Source organism: Cricetulus griseus, chromosome 7, assembly GCF_003668045.3.
Source record: "Cricetulus griseus strain 17A/GY chromosome 7, alternate assembly CriGri-PICRH-1.0, whole genome shotgun sequence".
NCBI lineage: Eukaryota > Metazoa > Chordata > Mammalia > Rodentia > Cricetidae > Cricetulus > Cricetulus griseus.
Window position 1 is genome coordinate 121294416 of NC_048600.1, and position 23170 is coordinate 121317585.

General features: G+C 44.1%; 1 protein-coding gene across 1 annotated transcript in view; it reads left to right on the forward strand.

Annotated features, from left to right (window-relative positions):
* The window catches only part of Apoh (apolipoprotein H), a 57722-nt gene that overhangs the window by 12414 nt on the left and 22138 nt on the right, over positions 1–23170 (forward strand). The window contains exons 2-4 of the mRNA XM_027425840.2: positions 3817–3898; positions 4159–4390; positions 6510–6639. The gene's annotated coding sequence lies outside the window, so the exon portion shown is untranslated. The remainder of the gene's footprint in view (positions 1–3816; positions 3899–4158; positions 4391–6509; positions 6640–23170) is intronic.

Below are 23170 nucleotides of genomic sequence, written 5' to 3' on the forward strand. Positions count from 1 at the left end.
GTTGGAAGGTGGAGGCAGGAGAATCAAAATTCAAGGCCATCCTCAGCTACACAGCAAGTCCCAGGTCAGCCTGGACTCAGAACAAAACAAAAAGTTTGTTTGTTTGTTTGTTTTAATGAAAAGTTAAACAATGAAAATGTTTTTAAAAAATCTAGCTTACCAAATTGTTCTGTATCTTTGAAGAAAATTTGAGTAGACTTTCAAAGGGACAAACTAGCTGGATGCAGGCAGGGAAATCGTGTTATCTAATGATAATAATTCTTGTCACCCAGAAACAATGACATCCAGGAATGGCTAGTGGGGACCAAGTGGGGCTAGATTATCTCTTTGCTCATCTGGGTCAGTGAAGCATAGCTTCCAAATTTGTAAACACTGTCTTTGACAACTACCTTTAGCTGATGCCAACTGTTTTAGTTCTCTATAGCTCACTTAGAGAGAAACTGCATAAAACAAGTTAACATGTATTGGATGCTTAATTATCCTTTAATCCTTTTAAGCAGATGGAACTCCATCCATTCTCACCTCTTATGTGGCAGGTGATAATACTGTCCCTTTGTGACCAGTGAGAAAACTGGGTGCAGACAGGTCTCGGAGTATTTGTCAGCAGAGCTGAGATCAAATTTCCACAACTGTGCCACAAAATTATCCACTAAAATGGCTTGCCATCTTTGGCTGACACCATCAACATTGTCCATGTGGAACCTCCATGGCTTGACAAGACAATTTCACCCAAGCTGGTCCTGTCAGAGCAGAATAGATTATTTCCCTTTCCGAGTTCAGGTGCTCATTTGGTGAAGCATGAAAGCTGCTGCTGACAGTATGTAAATATTGAGAGAGTCGGAGCGAGGCCAAGCCTTCCATCTAGTGGTGCGAGGATGACTGTGGTGATTGAGTGCGCAGTTCCAAGAAAGAACAAACAGATACTTCCAAGTGCTGTCTGAGTCACTCCCTATTTGCCAGTTTTTTTTTCTTTGTTTGATACAGTGTGTAATTTGCTTCAGAACAATTGGAGTAGGCAAAGATGATAAAAGTGAACAGAGACTCTGATCAGTCATCGTTTGTTTTTCCACAGTATTTTAAACCCAGAGCTCCATGAAGCAAAGAATTGTTAGTGGAGAGGAATATAATTTCTTGGGTTCAGGTGTAGCTTCATGGTTGAGCACTAGCCTGGTACTCATCAGGATGTGGGTTCCATCCCCAGGACCAGGAAGAAGACAGAGGAAGGAAGGAAGGCAAGGGAGAGGGAAATCTGTGAGTTTAAAATGGGTGGCAATTCTTGTGATAGAGAACTAGCCCTCTATGGACTTCCCTGTTTTCATGCTGCTCCACGAAGGATCCTGCTTTTACTTTCAATCGTTGTACTTACAGATAGACTATGGTAAAGATAGATGTTATGATGAACAATATCAAAGGTTGTGCTAGAGAGATGGCTCATCCGTTAGGTACACATACTGTTCTCCCCATATGCATGCCAAGTGGCTCACAACCACCTGTAATTCTAGCCCCAGAAGATGGGTCCACCCCTCTTCTGGAATCCACAAGTTTCTGCATTCATGTGTGCGTGTGTGTGTGTGTGTGTGTGTGTGTGTGTGTGTGTGTGTGTGTGTGTTTAAAAGGTCAAATGACAAGAATGGTAAGTCTTCTTTGAAGTTGTTATTGCTTTTCCTCTACAGTTTCTTGAACACAGACTAGCAAATTCACTGAGATGGATAGAGATGGCTTAAATTGGGCAGTTCATCTCAGGTACAAAAAAGGAGCCTGTAAAGCCGTGGGCAGACACACCTAGTTTCGTTGGATAGCGTACGGATATAGTGTTGCAATGTGATCAGTCATTGTTTCTCCTGAGGAGTTAAGTGGCAGGCCTTCAGGACAAAAGCACCTCGGCCAACAGGTGTTGTGTGTGTAAAGCAGATACAGACAACTGGGCAGGCCTTGCTCACTGTGCACTGGCGTGGGCAAATTTACTCTGTGTACCTTCTCTCTAGATCATCAGTAGCATCCTCTTTGCTATTGCAGGGACCGTCGAAGTGTATTTGAAGCTCCTCTGGGATTAACTGACAGTATATTCAATAGGATGGGAATCTAATTGCATGGGATCGGCATGGCATGGGACTCCAACAAAAGACATGAGACTCTACAGAGAGCTGGGGAACTGAGGCTTAACTAACCCCCAAGCTACATACAGTCAGGAATGGAGGCTTGAACAGGAAGGAGTTTAGGGTTGGGGGTGGAGAGGACGAGATATGAGAGAAAGAGGGGAGAAAGATGTACTTCTGACTTATGACAGAGACAATCTCTCAGGAGCTGGCTGGGAATGAGTAGGTGAAGTTTGTCCAGGCAAGACACCCATGGGTGACCTCAAGCATAGAACCGTTTAGCCTCTTTTCTCTCTATCGGTCAGTCTTTACTGGTGAGTAAGATTTAGTAACAATTTCATTCCTTGTGGGAAGGAGCATGGGGAGGCCCCTGCCTGACTGTGGGAAGGATTAAGAGATTGGCAGGGTAGAGGTGATAGTGGGCAGTAAGAGAGAGAATGATACTCTTTTTTAGTTGAAAGTTCCATTTTAGGCATTTGGGGTGTTCTCTTCTGAGCCCCAATATTAGCCAGTAGTTTTGTCATTCTGGGATCTTCCTCTATCTTCCAACAACTCTCCAAGTTGTCTTTAACATACTCTGGAAACTACCTTTTAATATTGAGTCTCACTGATATAGGCTATATAAAATCCCCCCTCTCTCTCTCAATTTCACATATTTATGTATTTGTGTTTGTGATGGGTGTGCATGGGTATAACGTGTGTTCGTGTGTGTGTGTGTGTGTGTGTGTGTGTGTGTGTGTGTGTGTGTGTGTGTGTGTGTGTTTTATAGCATCTAAAATATGCCAGGCCCATTCAATACATGGGTTCCTACTACACATTAGGTACCGGGGATATAATATTTACTAAAATGAGTTCTCTCTCTTAGAAAACTTCCATTCTATTTGAGCTGAGCTCAAATAGACCATCAAAACCCCCAATAGAATCTAGTACCAGCCCTCCCTTCTTTGACCAAGCTCATACTATGTCAATTCCCTCAGCCTATCTTAGACTTTACTTGCATTTTAAATTCTTTTTTTGTTTTAATCTGCTTGCAGGCAGTCATTGAACTACCCGTCTTCTGGCTATATTTATTCATTAATCTTTTTTGGATGTTTTTATAACAAGATCTTGCTATGTATAACCTAAGTTAGCATCAAACTTGTTGTGTAGCCCAGGCTAGCATAAAATTCATGATTTTCTTATACCTCTGCCTCTGGGTGCTGGCATTCCTAGTATGTGCGAGTATGCCAGGCTTCTTCCAGCTCTTTGCAAAATTCTCCAGCATCCACAGGGAATTGTGGGGGAAGACCTGGGAGGGCAAGTTGCCTCCTTGCCCTCCCATCATTCTGGATTTAATAAGGGTCTTGGGGGCAAATTCCATTTTTGGTTCCTGTGAAATTGGAGGTTGTCAGCAGGGCTATTCATCAGCCGCTGTTCCTCTCCAACCCCCAGTTGGAGACTCTTAAAATAAGTGTACCTATATCTGCTGCTATCTACTCCAGTATCTACAAAATGTTGGGGAGAGACTGAAGTGTGAAACACCATTTTAAAACAACCGTTTGATCATATAAAATTACTTGACAACCACCACCCTGCCCAGTGCTGTTTTCTATGAGGAAGGGATCGATGTTTAATTTTAAGGAAGGGTTTGTAGTCTGGGGAGAAACCATCCCCTGCTCTCTCTGAATACCACACCCCTATTGTCTGCAAAACTGTGCAAAAATGGATTCCTATTTTTTAGGAGAGATCGTGCCAGGACTTCAGATGTGTCTAACAGTTCTCCTGAATCTTCACCATGATAGCGAGCTTTCTAGCGCCGCCAGGTAAGCTCACCCAATGCCACAGGCAGCAAAGAGCAGAGCTGATAGCAAGGTGCAAGACCAGCTTCCCCACTCATGCTGGCAAGGTCAGCCCTCCCACCTGCCAAATGTGGTGAGGGGTGAGGGGGCATCTTTCCCTCACCCACACCAGCATGGAGGCCCCTTTAAAGAAACCAGAACTGCCATGTGACCCAGGAATCATACTCCACAGTGCACACCCAGAGGAATGGAAGTAAACATGTTTTGGATAACTGTTTTCACAGGCTGTTTGCAACACTGTCCACAATAGAAAAGATACACAATCAATCTAATGTCCATTGATGGATGAAATGGAATATTGTTCAGCTGGAAAAACTGCAATTCTATTATTTGCAGCAACACGGATGGACTTGGAAGACATCATGTTAAATGAGAACTCATGCACAGAGAAACAAACAGTGCGCGACTTGCTTTATATGTGGATGCTGACGTTAACTACACAGCTCCAGGATCCTGGTAGGTGGAGGGAGGGATGTAGGGAAGATGGCAAATGGGTACAAGAGTAAATTCTACTGTTCTACAGCATTGTGGGATAACTCTGGTTGACAAATGTTGTGTGTGCACATGATGTACATACTTCTCTGTGTGTGTGCATGTGTATGAGGGTGCACATGTCTATAAAAGTGCACACACTTATATGTTCATGTGGAACATAGACGTCAATCTTGAGCATCTTTTCTTATCTTCCATCTCCCTTATTTTGTTGTTGTTGTTTGTTATTTGTTTTGAGACAGGGTCTCTCATTGAACCTAATTAGCAATTAGTCTGACTGGCAGGCTAGTGAACCCCGGGTACCCAGGCAGACACTGTCTCTGCCATCCTAATGCTGGGATTACAAGTGGTCACCATCATGTCCAGATGTTTAGGGGAAATGTACCCTAGCCCTCAGTATTGCCAGGTAAGAACTTTACTGATGGGGAATGTACTGTGTATGTTTATCTTATTGATTGTTAAATAAAATATTGTTTGGCCAATGAGACAGCAAGTTAGATGGGACTAGGAGCCAAAGAGGATTCTGGGATATATAGTAGAGAAGTGGTGATCCAGGCAGGAAGTGACATAGCAAGGAGACTCACATTTAAGCGAAGGAGAAACAGGAAGGGTTCCTTTTTCCCCTTCCTCCTCCAGCGGCAGGATGTGATCCTTATTGGCAAGGAGGGACGCTAATAAGGCATCCGATAAGATAAGTCTTATAAAATATATAGGTTTATTATAGTTAAGACTGAGCTAACAGATGAGAATCCTAGTCATTGGCCAAGCAGCATTGTACCTAATACAAGTTTCTGTGTATTCATTTGGGCCCTAACTCAGGCTAGCGGCTGGCATAAAGCTCACAAGTGGCAGTGGGGCTCAGGTGGTTTTGGCAGAAAGATTTATTGTAACACTTTACCAATTGAGCCATCTCTCTGACCTCTATTTGACAATAATTAGTTGACTATTTCAAAATAGTTAGTAGAGAAGATTTAGCTATACCAAACAAAAAGACATGACACATCTGAAGTGATGATGGACATGTCATTCATGTTGGCCTGATCATTGCACATTACACACAGGCATTGAAATGTCTACTGACCAAAGGCCCTGTGACATCCCTTCATAAGTTTGTTCCACCAGACATTTGCAACGGAGTAATCAACCTCAGCTTATGATAATATTGCTTACTGTATACAATAATTCCTTTGAATATTTTCTCAGTCTCAGAATAAGTATTGGTTGATAAAATAGGTTGCAGTATATGAAGACATGAAGAGGATCAGAAATTCAGTGCCATCCTCTGACGAATAGTGAGTTTGAGGCCAATCTGAACCACATAAGATCCTGTCTCAAAAAAAAAAATCATTTATCTCAGTAAGGACTATTTCATGAGAAAATAAGAAAGTATGCCACCATAACCTTTGACCTCTTTTGTTGCATACAATATAGTTTGCTGGATGCTTTGTAGTAGAGACCAGATCACATTATGTGGCTGTGGCTGGCCTGGAACTCACAGAGATCCACTTGCCCCTGCTTCCCAATGCTTTAATGCCAAATGCTGGTATTAAAGGCACATGCCACTATGCAAGGCATGAAGTACATAATGAAAGAGCCTCATCGAATGTTTCTACATTTAACCTGCCTGGACGCACAGAGTGTGACTCCTGCAAAAGCTCCAAGTGTTCACTCCAGATGGTTTTATTATTATTTCTGATAAATACAACTGAGATCACAAGAAGGATATATTAGTGCAATAAACTGGGTGTGGGGCCAGCCTGGGATACGTAGTGAGTGCCAAATCAGCTTGGGCTACATATCAAGAAATATCTAAAAAAAAAAAAACCCAAAGCAAAACAACAACAACAAAAACAAAACAAACCCAAGCCAGAACAAATTGAAACAATTAGACCAGAAAATGCCCAAGATTGTTAAAAACTCTTCCAATGCTTGGTGAAAGTTGCTATTTTTTTGTGCCTTGTCTGAGAGAGTCTATAAACAGAAGCATTCGGTATGGCTCCTGCTCACTGTCACTTTTAGAAAAGTTGCTTGGGTGTCCCTGGAGGCACTGTCTGAGCAGCTGGAGGTTTGCCCACCTTCACAGGCTTAAGAACCCAGATAGCCGACAAGCCTAGCCTAGTGGGCCCTGGGGCTCTGCCTGAGGATTTCTGCTAGCAGTGAGTGACGCCTCATAGAAAGACCAGGACTCTGTAGACTTCGATGGAAACAAACAGGTAATTAGCATTTCTTCCCGCACCCCACCTTAGTGTGTGTGTGTGTGTGTGTGTGTGTGTGTGTGTGTGTGTGTGTATCTGTCAGTCTGTCCGTCTGTCTGTCTCATGGTATGTATATAATGTGTGTGGGCAAGCATTTTGTGTGGAGGTTAACAGTCAATGCAAGGCTCTTTGCTCTATCACTTCCCACTTGATTTTTTCATGTTATGTGTGTGGTTGTTTTTCCACCCTATATGTCTGTGCACCACATGTCTGCCTGGTACCATCTGAGGACAAAAGAGTGTCAGATACCCCTGGAACTGTAGTTATAGATGGCTGCTGACCACTTAGGAGTGCTGGGAATCAAAATGGGGTCCTCAAGAAGATCAGCCATTGCTTTTAACTGCTGAGCCACCTCTCCATCCCACTTCAACTTTATTTTTGAGATAGGGTCTCCTTCTGAGCCCAGAGCTCATCAATTAGTTAGACTTGCCAGCTTGGGGCTCCAGGAATCTGCTGGTCTCTGCTACCTCATACCTGGGGCTTGGGAAATAGGGAATGGTGCCTAGAGAGATTACAGATGTGCACTACCACAGCTGGGTCATGTCCTGCTGGAAATCACACCCAGGGCTGAGTGCAAGCCCTCTACCATCTAAACTACATGCCCAGTCCGCTCTCCTCTGAAACACTCTGGACAAGTCTGGTCCCTGCATCTTCATTTCCTTAGCCCCTGTCAATTGCCTTCTGCTCCAGACCAGCACTCTAATGAACCCATCCTTCCAAAGGTCACTAATGCTCTCTTGATTGCCAGATCACATGGCAGGCTAACTGTCTGTGTGATGTCCCCGTCTCTCACCTTACAACTCACTGTTCCAGTAGCCGAGGATAGCCCAAGTGTCCTAAAATACCAGAGCCACTAACTGCTACCCAGTTTCATGTGTCCCTTCTCCCTTGCTATTCTCTTTGGAGTCTCATCCACTCTGAAACACGGCACTTCCGACTGCTTTGGCAGCATAAAAGTGACCAGTGAATTGTAAGCCAAATAAAGGAGGGCAGCCTAGGAGTCCATCAGCCAGCCTCCTTGGTGGCTTGAATATAACCTCAATTTTGAACGGTTCCTTTTCCCATCCAGTCAGGCCTTCAGAGACCTGAGATCAGTAAGGGAATTTTCCTCTCTGGCTTAGAATTCTCCCGTTTTGCCAACAGAGGTATATCGTAGGTGTGGAATAGGTTGTTTGTTGTCTCTGTACACCCTGGATTCCCCAGGATGTAAAATGGAAAATGCCTTTTGGGGAGAAGAGGGTTTCTGTAGCTGCAGATGGAAGGTGGGAAGAGTTTGGTCCATCTCGGGCTCTGGGAGGAACCAGATTATGAGGGCTCCTTAATTGAAGCAGGATGGGATTATGCAAGTTTCCACATGCGCATGCGCAAGACTCAGGAGCGGGCTGAGAGGCATGAGTGCCCAGCCTAGGTCCCTGAAATTCCTCAGGCAGGGTTGCGAGCAGACTCTTGGGGGTGCGGGTGGGGTTGCAGGAAGCTCGGGCCCGGGCCCGCGGAGTTGTTTGTTTAACACAGTGAAGGGCCAAGTAGGAAAAAATCGCACTTGAAGGTCACTGGGGAATGCCTGTGCCCGCCCCTCCCCGCCCCAGAGTTGGAACTTTGGGCTTCAGGGACTCATTGTGGCACAGTGCATCTCTGCCGAGTTTGTTTGCTTAGTGACACATCTTCCTGATACCATGTGGTCATTCAACTGGCTAGGCTGGAAGTGTGTGCCAGTTTACTGAGTCAGCTGCTAGGAGGACTGTTTTAGACACGTAATCCTTCTAGAAGACAGTGGGCAGCAGCGTAGGGAGGCTTGTATTAGTCAAGCAAATTCCTGAGACTTTGAAGAATGTCTGCTTTTCTTTCCCAACCTACTCTGTCTTCTGAACAATAATTCAGGAACAATAAAGGTCATCACCTTTGTGCTAAGGACCAACTGAGGTTGCACACTTTCTTGCTTTTATTTATTTAGTTACCTTTGTGTTTATTTTGTGGCAGCATCTCTTGTACTCCATGCTGGCCTATGTAACCAAGGATGACCTTGAACTTCTGGTCCTCCTGCCTCTACCCCCTAAGGGCTGGGGTTACAGGCATTTGCTACCATGACCAGGTTGCAAGATACTAGGGATCAAACCCAGAGCTTCTTGCATGCTAAGCAAACACCTTCCCAGCTAAGTGACACCTCTAGCCCCAAGGCTATGTATTAAAGCAGCCATCCTTACACCTCAGCCACTTAAATCAGTTGTTAAATACAGATTAGAGTGTTCAACCTGCAGACTTCCAGATTTGATGGGTCAGGGCGGGACTTGACTAAGTTCTGTGCTGATGCTGCCACGGTGGAACCTAGCACCACATTAAAGCATGCAGGCTGACGTGTGCTTTAGTGAGCTCCCTTTAGCCTTTCTATTCATGGAATGGAGTCTGTAAGGCAATGCCTTGACTTCTGTTTGGTTGTGCAAAGATGCTATTAACAGTTGTTCTGTCTTTCAGATATCAGACTACTCCACAGGAAAATAGGAACATGTATTAGTCTTTCTTGTAGAAGCAGTAACAGCAAACCTAACATTTCTTAAATCTCTCTCTCTCTCTCTCTCTCTCTCTCTCTCTCTCTCTCTCTCTGTGTGTGTGTGTGTGTGTGATGCCAGGACAATCATGCTGAGGTCAAAGGACAACTGTGTGGAGTCAATTCTCTCCTTAGAGAATTTGCCTCATATCATCAGACTTTTATAGCAAACAGCCTACCAGCCAAGCCACCTCGTCGGTCCCTAACATTTATTGAAAACTTTCATAATCTGACTTGATCACTACCAAAGCCTCATCCTGTGCTTCAGAGAAGTCAAGTGCTTTAGTCAGAGTCACACAGCTAGAGAAAGAAAAACCTGAACTGGAACTCTGCTTTTCTGCTCCAGTCCAAACACTGTTGTCTTCTTTTTCTCCACTGCTAGTATAGACTTTCCCCCTGTTACCATCCATCTCAGGGGTCTTTAATGAAGCAACTGACTGCTGACAGTTTGGAAGTTATGCAGTTTTATTACCCGACATCCCAGGAGCAGTCCACAAACAGCAGATAAAGCTTTTTGTTTTGCTTTGTTTTAAAGCATTTGCCACGGAGGCATTTATGCTGATTTTCAACCAAGAAACCATATCTTCAACCTCTAGGACTGTGTAAGAGGCAGTTTGTCAGTGTTGGAAAAAAATAAACACATATGCATGTTCATCAATGATTGCTGAAAAGTAATTGGAAGTTATATTCTATCCAGGGAAAACAAGGAGAGTCAGCCACTTGCCAGGAATGGGAAATACACAGGAGTGGAAAAAAAAAAAAAAAAAAAAAAAAAAACCAGCATTGGCTTCCTTTGCAATAGGATGGAGAGCCAAGAAGACTCTCTCCTCTATGCCATTAGGGAATCACTGTCTTGCTGGGAGGAGCACTGTAGGGCAGACAGGCAGGAGGAGGATAAAGAACACAGCTGCTGGAACCAGACAAAGTTGGCTTTGGATTAGCAGATCTGTTCGTTGGTCATGTCTCTCGCGCACACACAGGTGCACACGTGTGTGTGTGTCCCCATGAGCTTACTGGACAACCTCAAGCAAATCACCAACCTCTCTGGCAGCAGCCATCTCTCTGCACCTGTCCTGATAACATCCCTTGCCATCCAAAGGCCCTATCTGCTGCCTTTCTAGAAACCAAGAGACCACTTCTTTCCCTCTGACCCCTGAGAACAAGTATGTGAACAGATTTGGACACTCACTGTGTTCTGCTTAGTTTCAACTGTCAACTTGACCCGAGAAGTGATTCTCAATTGAGAAACTGGCCAGATGGGACTGGCCGGTGGGAATGTCTGTGGGGGATTGTTTTGATTGTTAATCATAGGAGGGCTCAGATCACTGTGGTTGGTACTATCCCCTACAGGGTAGTCCTAGGCTGCATAAGAAAGCTAGCCAATCATGAGTCTGGGAGTGAGCCAGCAAGCAGTGCTCCTCCATGGTTTCTTTCTTTTTTATTGGTTGAAAGTTTTAAACATATTTTGATCATATTCACCACCACCCCAACTCGTCCAAGATCTGCCCTCACTTCCCTACCAACCCAAATTTGTCTAAAAAAAAAAAAAAAAAAAAAAGAGAAAAAAAAAACCTCTTTCAAGACCAATTTGTGCTGACCAAAATCCCTTTCAAGACCAATTTGTGCTGACCAAAACATTCTTGGATGGTGGTATTCCATCAGATCATAGTTGACTTACAAGGAGCTACATTCTCAGGGAAAACAAAACCTTCCTTTCCCAGCAGTTTACAATTGTCAATTGCTCCACAGCTCAGTGTGCCTCGCTGCTCTGTTCTCCGTGCTGGGATTTGGTCTATCTGTGGCTTACACAGGTTTTGTGCAATTGATCACAATCACCTTGCGTTTGTTTATGTGTGCAGCTGCCCTGTGTATCTGGGAGACACCCTGTCCTTGTCAACATCCTCAGCTTCCAGCTCCTGCTGTCACCTCCCTCAATCCCTAACCCTAACCCTAACCCTAACCCCTAACCCCTAACCCCTAACCCCTAACCCCCCTAACCCTAACCCTAACCCTAACCCTAACCCTAAACCCTAACCCTAACCTAACCCTAACCCTAACCCTAACCCTAACCCTAACCCCAACCCCAACCCCAACCCCAACCCTAACCCTAACCCTAACCCTAACCCTAACCGACTGTAACCTGTAAGGTGAAACAAGCCCTTTCCTTCTTGATTTTGCTTTTGGCCAGGGTGTTTATTACAGCAACAGAATGAAACTATAACACATGTGTTTTCACATCCTAGTCATATCTTGTTTGGGATTGCCTTAATGAAGAACCAGGTGGGAAATGAAGACACACAATGAGGAACACAAATCAAGGCTGTGGTACTAAGCTGGGTTCTGAGGTTTCACCTTGTCGGGGAACCATAGATGTTTGGTGCATAATGACTGTCATAGTTATACCTTAAAAGTGTCTTTCAACAGATGAATTAATAAGTAAGCTGTGGTATTTCTATACAAAAGGAATATTACTCACTCATAACAGAATGAAGTGCCGATGCATGCTTCAAACAGGCAAATTGTAAAGACATTAGTGACATAAAGCTGTCACAAAGAACTAATATTTTATGCTTCCATTTATATGAGATATCCTTTTCAATTTTTGGACATCAGTGTAGCCAGGCATAACATGATCATTCAGATGCAACAGTATTTTCTTTCTTTTTTATTATTTTTAATTACTCATATCTACATATCCGTCCCCCCCATTCCCTCACCCTCCCATCCTCCCATGTTCCCCACCCAACCCACCCCAACTCACCCACCAACTCCTCCCCAGGGATAATGAGGCCCTCTACCAAGGACCTTCAAAGTCTGTCATATTGTTTGGGGGAGGGTCTAGACCCTCCTTGCTATATCTGGGCTGCAATAGTGTCCCTCCACAGGGAATGGGCTTCCAAATTCCATTTGTGCTCTAGGGAGAAAGATTGGCTCCGCTGTTAGAGGACCCATAGACTGTCTAGGACTCCTAGCTGGTACCCACATTCAGAGGGCTTGGTTTGGTCCAATGCTGTTTCCCCAGCTTTATGACTATGCTCTCCATTCTATCAGTAGGTCAGGCCCACTGTTTCTGCAGGTCTCTCCATGCCTGTCTTGGCTCCTTTGCTCAACTCTCCTCCCTCTCCACAACTGAATTCCAGTAGTATGGTTCAGTGCTTAGATATGGGTATCTGTTTCTGTTTCGAACAGCAACTGGATGAAGACTCTCCCTTCCTCTCCCTGCCCCTGGGCTCCAATTTGGTCAGGTGTTCTTGTCTCCATCCCCTTCTTCGAGGGACTATGCAATCTTCTCTTGGGGTCCTCCTTGTTTCCTAGCTCCTCTGGCAATGTGGAATGTAGGCTAGTGATCCTTTGCTCTATGTCTAAAAATAAAAAATGAGTGAGTACATACCATGTTTATCTTTTTGTGACTGGGTTACCTCACTGAGGATGGTTTCTTCTAGTTCCATCCATTTGCCTGCAAATTTCAAGATTTCATTGTTTTTTCCACTGAGTAGTGCTCCATTGTGTAACTATACCACATTTTCTCTATCAGTTCTTCAGTTGAGGGGGATCTAGGTTGTTTCCAGTTCTGGCTATTACAAATAATGCTGCTATGAACATAGTTGAACATATGCACTTATTGTATGAGTGTGCATTCTTTGGGTATGTGCCCAAGAGAGGGATTGCTGGATCTTGAGGTATACTGATTTCCATTTTCCTGAGAAGCCACCATACTGATTTCCAAAGTGGTTGTACAAGTTTGCACTCCCACCAGCAATGGAGGAGAGTTCTTCTTTCTCCACATCCTATCCAGCATAGATTGTCATTGGTGTTATTAATTTTAGACATCATCCAGTCCACTGAAGGCTTGGGTAGAACAGAAGACTGAGCTGGAGCAATTTGCCCCTAGTTTCTGTCATCCTACTTGAGATGGGGTACCCCACTCATTTCTTAAAACCTTGAATTTATTTTTCTTTAATCGTGTGTGTGTGTGTGTGTGTGTGTGTGTGTGTGTGTGTGTGTGTGTGTGTGTGTGTTCACATACAAGTGCAGGTGCATGCATGCTTATGGTGTGTGTGTGTGTGTGTGTGTGTGTGTGTGTGTGTGTTCACATACAAGTGCAGGTGCAGGCATGCTTTAGTACATGTATAGACATCAGAGGCATTCACAGGTTTCAGTCTTCACTGTTCACCTTATTTGTTCCCTGCTATACATGCTAGGCCAGCAGGCCCACTGATTTCTGGGGATTCTCCTGTCTCCATCTCCCATCTCCCCACAGGAGTGCTGAGATTACAGGCAGGCACTACCATGCCTGGCTTTGTGTGGATTATGGGGATCCAAATGCAGTTCTCATGTTTGCATGGCAAGTTCTTTGCCCACTGAGCTATCTCCCCAGTCTTTGGCTTAGCCACCAGTCTCCTCAGTTCTCAGCTTTGAAAGTTCGCTTACCTGCACAGCTGGCTTTCTGGGATCTCCAGCTTGGACCTGTCACCAGAGCAGAGTGACCCAATTCCTAATGACAAATTTTCTTTTTATGTGTCATGTACATAAAGCATATATTTTGTTATATTGGGGCCTGAGAGGCACAACATCAGTCTTGGAGCCCATGGTAGAGCAAAAGATGCTCACCTCATGTTGTCCAGGAAGCAGATGAGAGAGGGTAGGCTAAGATCCTTAATCTCCTACAAGGACATGCCCTAGTGACCTAGTTCCCTCTCATCACACCCTGCCTTTTACCGGTTATGCTACCTCCCAGTGGTATCATAAGCCCTTTGGGGGCATTTCAGCCCCAAACTGTAACCATCACAGAGCACTTGATCAGATATTCGGTGCATGTTTCTACGAGGTAAGGGCCAACCTCACTGGAGCTTACAGGACTGTAGAAATCTTCCCGTTATTCACACTCAGTCTTTGGCTAGGGAATGATGTGTCCAGGCACAGGCTGGATGACAAGGTGCCAAAGCTAATTTTGATAGAAAGTTCATTAAAAGACTCACCCCAACAGAGTCCAATTCTCTGAACCTAGAGAGGCTTGAAGGGACATTCTTTAAGAGAGCCCTTGGAGACCTAGAGATGGCACTTTGGGCTTAGGAGCTATGAGATAAGATAGTAGCTGACCCCTAGGAGCCTCAACCAATACCAGAGCTCTTTGACTCTGGAGCTGAATATTCGTTCTCAGCCAGAGAGATCAGTGCCGTATCACTTTGGGAAGGACTGTCCCATGTACCTGAGAACCAGAGGTCAGTGTCAGGCAGTTACAGTTTGATCATGGTTAGATGACTGAAGGAAAACATCACAATGCTGAGCACTCAGACCCATTAGCAGCAGGAAACTGGGGAAGCAGTGCGAGTCATTTCCAGGGTTGCAGAAGTAATGGGCCCCCGCTGAGCACTGGCCTCACCCTGAGGTTGGGCACATGCCCATCCTACCCCTCCTCTTGGGACTCCCTGGTTCCCATCCACTCTAGCACTTTGCTGCCAGGGTGTGATCACAGATGGTGAGTAGACAAGGAAGAAGGGAGGAGCAGTGGGAAGTATGTGTGAGGCACACTGATCCTGCTCTAGGCTTAATAAACCCAGGAATCAAAAGCCCCTCCAGTGCTACAGGGCAGAGGAACTGGAGATGTGGCATTCCTTCCTTTAAACTTGCTTTTGCTTTGGATACAGGCCAATTGTTCCTATCTATGGGGCACAGTGTGACTGATGTTTTGATGCTTGCCCACAAGGTTCAGTGTGTGTTAAGTATTTGCCAAATGAATGTGGCGATCTGAGTTTGGATCCCCAGAACTCATGTAAAGCAGACACATTAACATCTATCATCCCTGAGCTCCCAGGGGAGATGATGGGTAGATGGGAAAATCCCCAGGAGCTAACAGGCCAGCTAGCCTCATATATTTAGCAGCAAACAAAGCGTCTTGTCTTGGAAGGCAAGAACCAACACCTGAGAGTATCCTCTGACCTACACACAGAGACACAGACAGACAGACAGACAGACAGAACGACAGACAGATGAATGTGTGTGTGTGTGTGTGTGTGTGTGTGTGTGTGTGTGTGTGTGTGTGTGTGTGTTGGGGGGACTAATCAGATGCAGGTATTTTGCATACAAACCACCTTATCTATTGACCATTTTTTCATAGTAAGAGCATTGAAGTTTTTCTTTTCTACTATGCTAAAATATTCAGGATGGTCATGTTAACTGTAGTCACCTACTGTGCACTAGAATACCAGAGCCCATTCCTCCTTTCTAACCATAACTGTACCCACTGACTAATCGCTTCCGATAACCTTTTCTCCCACATTCCCCAGCCTCAGATAACCACTCCTAGTCATTCTGCACTTTTTGCCTCCTAATACCCACTGCCAATGTCCCTGTCCAGGAGACCACACTTTGAATAGCAATAGTGGGGGTTCCAGAGAATAGATTCTGGAGTCCAGGTGCCAGAGACTGAATCCCAGCTCCATCTTCAGCTTCCTGACCTCCAGCAAGAAACTGGACTTCTGTGACCCCAGAGAGAAGGGAATGAAAGTGCTTAGACTGCACACTCTCAATAACTGCCTAAGACAAAGCATGAAGCACTTAGCGCTGCACCGAGAGCACAGAAGAACCCTTGCAGATATGGGTTGATAGCAGTCCTGAGCCAGGACAGGTGCTGGGCCTGGAGCTGAGCAGTGCTCTAGGGAGGAGCTAGAGACAAACAGAATCACCTCAGTCTCGGTGTCAGAAAGAGGAACACACCAACAAAGCCAAAGTCATTTGTACAAATGGGTACACCAAGACCCCAGCTGGGCTGGCAAGCACACCTGGCCAAGATGGTGTCTATCTTTTATGCCTGACATAAGTGATTGACGGTGGCTCATCCCATTGGTGGAAGCTCAATGTCACCACCTGATGTATTTGACTAACCAGCACAAAGTGGGTGGAGAAGAGTAGGGAGCTAACTACCTTTGATAGAAAAATTTTAAAATTGCATACCTAAAATTAAAAAATGAAAATCAACTAACAACCTTTGAGAGAAAATATCTAACTACCTTTTCCAGGAAAAAAATAAACATTTTTTTTCTCACCTTAGACTCTGTCTTACACTTCTTTTCTCTCCCCATCTCCCTTCAAGCAGATCCACATGGAAACTTCAGCTTTGTGGTCTGCATTTTGGGGGTGGGGCTTGTTTGGGAGGCACTAGAATGTCTGAAAACTCTTTGCTTGGAGGAGCCACCCACGGGGCTTCCTTGGATTTTCTGCCACTGTATCCATCTGCTTAGCATGCAACCTTGATGTGCTTCAGATCAGTCACAGACTGCTATCCTGAAGCTCCAGTTCAAGCAGAGAGACCAGTAATGAGCCTGGCCTGCTTCCAGAAGGAACAGTCTTCTTTCCAATGTGAGCTTTCACTGACTACTCAGGCAAGACCCAACGGGAGCGCTGAGTAAATGGGATCTGTTAGCAACCCATGGCTTGGGGATGCTTGGGTCATAGAACCCTCTCCTGGGCCTGTTGGCTTGTCTCTGTTGCCAGTTTCTTGTAGTGTCTATGTATCTCTTAGATGGCCAGTACTGAGATAGGTGGCTCCTTCTATTTGTAATTATGAAAGCCTGGTATAATGGGGGGGGGCGGAATCCAGGTTAGTCATTGGCCATCAGAGTAACATGAATCAAAATGGCACTGAGATTATATCTTCCTTTGATCAAAATTGTGGCCATTAAAAAAATAATAATAACCCAAATATACTACTCTAGGATATTTACCCAACAGCCTCCAAGTCAACACATCACAGCAATACTTGAACACCAGCAGGAATGGATTAAGAAGATGTGGTACAGGTACATCTATACAATGAAATATTTGTCGGCCACAAAAAGGGAATAAAGACATCTCTCTTTTTTTTTGAGAAAATGGTGGAGATGAGCCAATTAAGCGAATTATGTCAGACCCAGAAGGATAAATAACATGTTTTTCTCTCATTTGTGGTTCCTAGATTTTAGAGAGATGCATAATAAATACATACATGCTTGCATGTATGGCATGAAGGCAGAAGTAAAACCATCTAGGAGCGGGCAGAGAGGAATAATGGGAGAGGTAGAAGGATAACGGACCCTGGGTGTGTGTTCAAAGTATAATATATACATTCCTAAAACCTTGAAATAGTTGTTAAGAAGTTTAATTCCCATTTGGAATATTATAAAAAGAAACAAACAGCAAGGACCTCAGGTAAGTAACTGAATCCAGAGCAGTAACAGTGGCACAGACGGTATTTAGACCTCCCTTCCACAGCAGACTGTATCAGATAAAGTGTACATCCTGCTAATGCAGGAGACTTGGTGACTCAAATCTAAACTCCAGGTCTTTTTCGTGAAACTGGACCTTCGAGTTTGGAAGCAGTAATCCAGGCCTGCAGGTAGCAGGACATCCTTCTAACAGTAAAACTGAACCAAAAGAAGTGGTTATGTCCTAGACTGTTCCCTGTGATGCAATGGAGGCTTTGTAACCTGGGTAATTATAAACAACAGAAATGTATTTCTCCCAGGCCCAGAGGCTGAGAAGCCCAGTGTCCAATGGAGTCTTGGGCGGCATCTTCACTTGATAGCAGGGTAAATGCTATAGAAAGACAAAAAAAGGTCAAGCTCCCTCTTCTTATTCCCATTTATAAGAAAACAAATCCCAACTGAATGGTAAGGCCCTCATGGTTTAATCACCCCACAAGCTCCCCAGTTCTCCATACTATTGCACTAGGTATGAAATTTCAACTATCTTTGAAATGGTACCAGTTTAAGAGTCCAAAGAAATCAAAGACAACTTGGTTTGAGGCAATAATAGCCCCCAGGGATCTAACAGAAGAATTGAAGAATTGTACCTACAATCCAGAGCCAACCCATTGATTATTTTAGCAATTTCTTTCTTAATTGTCTATGGAGTGTGAGACTGTGTCATGTTGCACACTTGGACGTTCTTGCCTTTCCACCTAGGATGGTGAAGCAGGTGGGTTTCTGCGAGTCTGAGGCCTACCTGGGCTTAACTGAGATCCTGTTTCAAGAAAGAAAAACTATGTTGCAATTCTATCATTGTTTTAACCATTCCTTATATAGACTTTTTTTTTTTTTTTTTTTTGGTTTTTCGAGACAGGGTTTCTCTGTACAGCTTTGGAGCCTATCGTGGCACTCGCTCTGGAGACCAGGCTGGCCTCAAACTCACAGAGATCTACCTGCCTCTGCCTCCTGAGTGCTGGGATTAAAGTCATGCGCCACCAATGCCCGGCCTCCTTATATAGATTTTCCTGAAAACATTGCACACAATTGAACACTGGGTCTATTTTCAGCGAATTTTCACAGTCACCATGATGATACCCATTAAAGCCACAATAGATGCAAGAATTGTTGATCTTTATCCTTACAGGAAATAGTGGGAAACCTTGTCTTTTCTAGTTAATTTCTATTGTTTGTTTTAATCACAAGTGATAGAATCTTAAAATGTTTAAAAACGTTATTATCTTTTTACTAGGGTTTGCCATCTCCTTTCAGTCTAGTTACCCTTGTTACTTTTATCTCTTTCTTCTGGGCTTCCAGATGTATCTTTCTCCCTCCTTGTCATCATTCATCTAGTGTTAGGCTTTGAAACTATACAGACCAGCTTATTATGGTGGGAGATGACCCTCATATATATTCATTCCATCAGTTCTGTTCTTCCAGAGAACCATGACTAAAACAATGCCCTTCCTTTCATTCTGTTCCTAATGGAAATAATGCATACGGCCAAGATACACTCAACGAGAGAAGTGATGGGTTTTCTAACAGTGTTTAGATCCCAAATAGTTTATGTACTTTCACTGAATGCCAGGCACACTGTGAGACTCAACATGAAATAAGACTGTTTGCACCACTGGAAAACTATCATTTTTCTGCCAAAAAAATATAAGTAAGATATAGCACCGAGGGAAAAAAAGGTTCAAATCTCTGCTTGTCCACTCAGTAGTTGTGATCAATCATAGTTTCCTTCTCTGAACCATGGGTAAAGCTTCCTTTATTTTTTTCTTCCTTTCTTTTTTATGAGAAAGAGTCTCATTATCAAAGCCCTGGCTGACCTATAACTCTCTATGTAGACCAGGCTGGTCTTGAACTTACAGGAACCTGCCTGCCTCTGCCTCCCCAGTGCTAAGATTAAAGGGGTGGGCCACTGTACCCTGCTGACTTTGTTGGAATAAACTTTATGTGAGATGGCAGTTAAGGACAATCTAGCACTTATTAGGTCTTCATAAACCTCAATTTATTGCTTTGTGGCAGGGCCTTTTTCTGTTCAGTTTCTAGAGCATTCCTGTCCTAGAGAACTAAAGCAGGTAGATGATTTGCTGCTAGAATTACTTGCATCTCATCTTGGGGGCTTTAGAAGACACCTGTCACTTGCTCGGGAATAGTAATAGGTGTGTCACTGTGTAGCTAGTGACTTTTGATCCAGGCACTTCATTAACTGCTTACTCATATACCTTCTAAGAAATTGATGCATTGATTAAAAAATGCCCCTCTCTAACGCCAGCGAACACAGACCTTACAAGTGACTATTTATATGTCCCTGGGTCCATTTTTCCATTAGTTATAAGTAGGATGTGGGCACTCCCATCTTAAAGTCTATTCATAAGTCACAAGGCAGGTATATCTCTAATTGCATCTCTTCTGTTCAAGTGGCACACTCTCTGGGGGGGAAAGAAATCATCATCTTTCTGCTGTGAAATTGGTTTGCTGGTTTGCTGCCAAATCAAAGCCTTGCCATAGTAAATACATCAACTTTAATTATTCATTTCTATTTGCTTGAAGAAATATTCTTATGTGACATGCATATGTTCATGCATTTCCTTGTTGCAGCAACATGAACCAAAATGAGCTGCTTTCACACGTGGAAGCAACTCCAAGGGGTTGTTACCGCTAACTTGTGTTCTCTGCACTGTTGGCACATCCTCCACTCCGTGGAGGAAAGGGTAACGGAAGATGTATGGAGCGAGATGGGGATCTTTTCAGCACTCCTCTGAGTAAATGAGAGAAAGGGCACTGCCATCTGCTATTGACCATGACTTGAAGCATCGACCTACGGAAGGGCATTGATGTTCAAGTCCTTAGCCAGCTTCGCCAGTGGAATCCCTATAACTTGTGAGGTTGTGCGTCTTCAGTTCCTCAGCAAGTCATCACAGCACACATACCAGGGTCTGTTCTGCCATCTGGTGTTCACTGAGGGAAACATGCACGAGCCATCATGCCTTAACTAGCCTGTGTTTTTTTCATACTTTAGTGATGGTGTGAAGTTGTCATAGGCTCAACTAAAGGCAATCCCAGAATCTCTGCCAAATTCCATGAGAAGGCAGTGTGAGAATACAGATAAAAATGAAAAATGTACACGCTCTTAGTCTTGTGATTCCATTTCTATGAATTGATCTCATATATGTGTGTGCGTGGGGGGGGGGGTGTAGGCTAGAGAACAACCTCAGGTGTCATTCCTCAGGTGATATCTACCTCATTTTTAAAAGACATGTTTCTCACTTTCTTAGAACTTACCTACAAGGCTGGAGTAGCTGGCCAGCAAGCTTGCCAGGCAGGTTTTGGCCATGTCTTCTCCAGTGACTCTAGTGATGTAGGCTCCAGTGCCTAGGTGTCTCCAGTGATGTAGGCTCCAGCGTCTAGGTGTCTCCAGTGAATAGGTGTCTCCAGTGATGTAGGCTCTAGTGTCTAGGTGTCTACTGTGATATAGGCTCCAGTGTCTAGGTGTCTCCAGTGATGTAGGCTCCAGTGTCTAGGTGTCTCCAGTGATGTAGGCTCCAGTGTCTAGATGTCTCTAGTGATGTAGGCTCCAGTGTCTAGGTGTCTTCAGTGTCTAGGTGTCTCTGGTAATGTAGGCACCACTTCCTGATACAGAAGACACTAGAAAACAGATGTTTACATTAGATGTAAACGTTCTAGGCACTGGAGAGATGGCTCAGAGGTTAAGAGCACTGGTTTCTCTTCCAGAGGTTCTGAGTTCAATTCCCAGCACCCACATGGTAGCTCACAACCATCCATAATGAGATCCAGTGTCCTCTTCTAGCCTGCAGCGTTACATGCAGGAAGAACACTGCATATGTAATAAAAAAAATTTAAAAATCCCTTACCTGTGGGATTTTAGCCCAGTGGTAGAGTGCTTGCCTAGCAAGTGCAAGGCCCTGAGGGGGAAAAAAGGCAATTATTTCCTTACAAAAGGTAATGCTATGCCTGTACTGTCTCATAGTAATTGGTTTACAACAATCCATTTTGGCTCGAATTCTCTCCTATAGTACTATTTGGGGTCCACTGTGACTCTAATGTCCCCTGCAGGCTCATGTGTTAGAATATCAGGGAGTCAGCTGATGGTTCTCTTTGGGAAAGTTGTGGCACCTTTTAGGAGGTAGAGTCTTACTGATGGAAGTATGTTACTAGAGGCCGGCCTTGAGGATGTATGTATATCCTGTTCCCACTTCCTGTTCACTGCTTCATGAGGACAGATACAATGTGGCCAGCTATTTTCTGTCCTGGCGGAAGATAATAAAACAAAAGAGAGTCAAGATATCCATATTCATATTGGTGAGCTGGCTCAGAAGGTAGAGGTTCTTGCTCTGCAAACCTAGTGACCTGAGTTTCATCCCCAGATCTCTGGAGATTTGTCCTCTGACCTCAACATGTATGCACAGTGGCCTGTGCTTATACATGCACTGGTAATAATAAATATTTTTTTTTAACTTTAAAAGCTTCTATATCCAACTGTGGGAGCTAGCTCCCACCATCTTTCGGGATGTTTTGGTCTTTTGAGCTGTCTAGTGTTGAGTACCACCAGTTTCCCAAGCCTCCTTTAGATCTGTTTCAGTGTGTGATCTGTGTAGGCATTTTAGGTATTTTTGTGTAAGACGTGAGGCCTTTATAATAATAATAATAAGACCTTAGATGAGGGCCACATCTTAGCAAGCACTGACTATGAGCCAGGTGCCCTAGAGGACTCCATATGCATTCTTGAAAAGGAACTTAGGAAAGGAATATTGCCTAGTGTGGCAACACACGATTTTAATCCTAGCACTCAGGAGGAAGAAGTGGATGCCTCTCTGTGAGTTCAAGACCAGCAGTCTACATAGTGAGTTCTAAGCCCGCCAGGGTTATATAGTGAGACCCTGTCTCAAATTTTTTTCTTTATTCTTGAGAATTTCTGTAGGGGATACCCTAACCATGCTCACTTGGGGATGGTTACAGGTAATGCTAGCCATGCCCACTTGGGGCTGGAGACAGGCCAAGTGGGCGTGGCCAGGGTGATGTGAGGAAAGTTTAAGAGTGAGGGGCACACACAGTGGGTCCCTTCTACTTACCTTGCTCCCTGCCGACTGGCCAGGCTGATCTGAGTGAGTAGCGTCTTCCTAAATAAACCACCCTTATATGTAGACCTGACTCCGTATTGCCATTCCACTTTAAATTTCATACATATACACAATGAAATATGATCATATTTACTTTCCACTCCCCCAACCCCATAACACCCTGCACAGTCAGTGACAACTCCTGGAAAGAAGCTGTTACTGCCAAGGCTGATTGACTGATAAGAACTGCGGTGATGGGCACAGGTTGGATGTGGCAGGGCCAGAGGCCAATTACCTTCTCCAGGGTAGCTGTACCACCTGAACAGCCATTCATTGCCCATCTCTGTGTCTAACTAACATCCTGTGTCTAATAGATAAAAAAAATCCCTTTGAAATCTATTAACTTAGCAACCACTAGCTTCTACCTACCTCTTGCTTAGCTATTGGCTATTCTGTTTTCTATTAAACCGATCACAGTGATATATCTTCACACATTATAAACAAATATCTCACAACAGTTTTGTTTGTTTGCTTGCTTGTTGCTTTTGATTTTGGAGTTAATATCATATTGTCCCAATGACCTGTCCCACTTCCAAGTTCATTTCTTTTTTGTTGTTTGCTTTTTTTTTTTATAACCC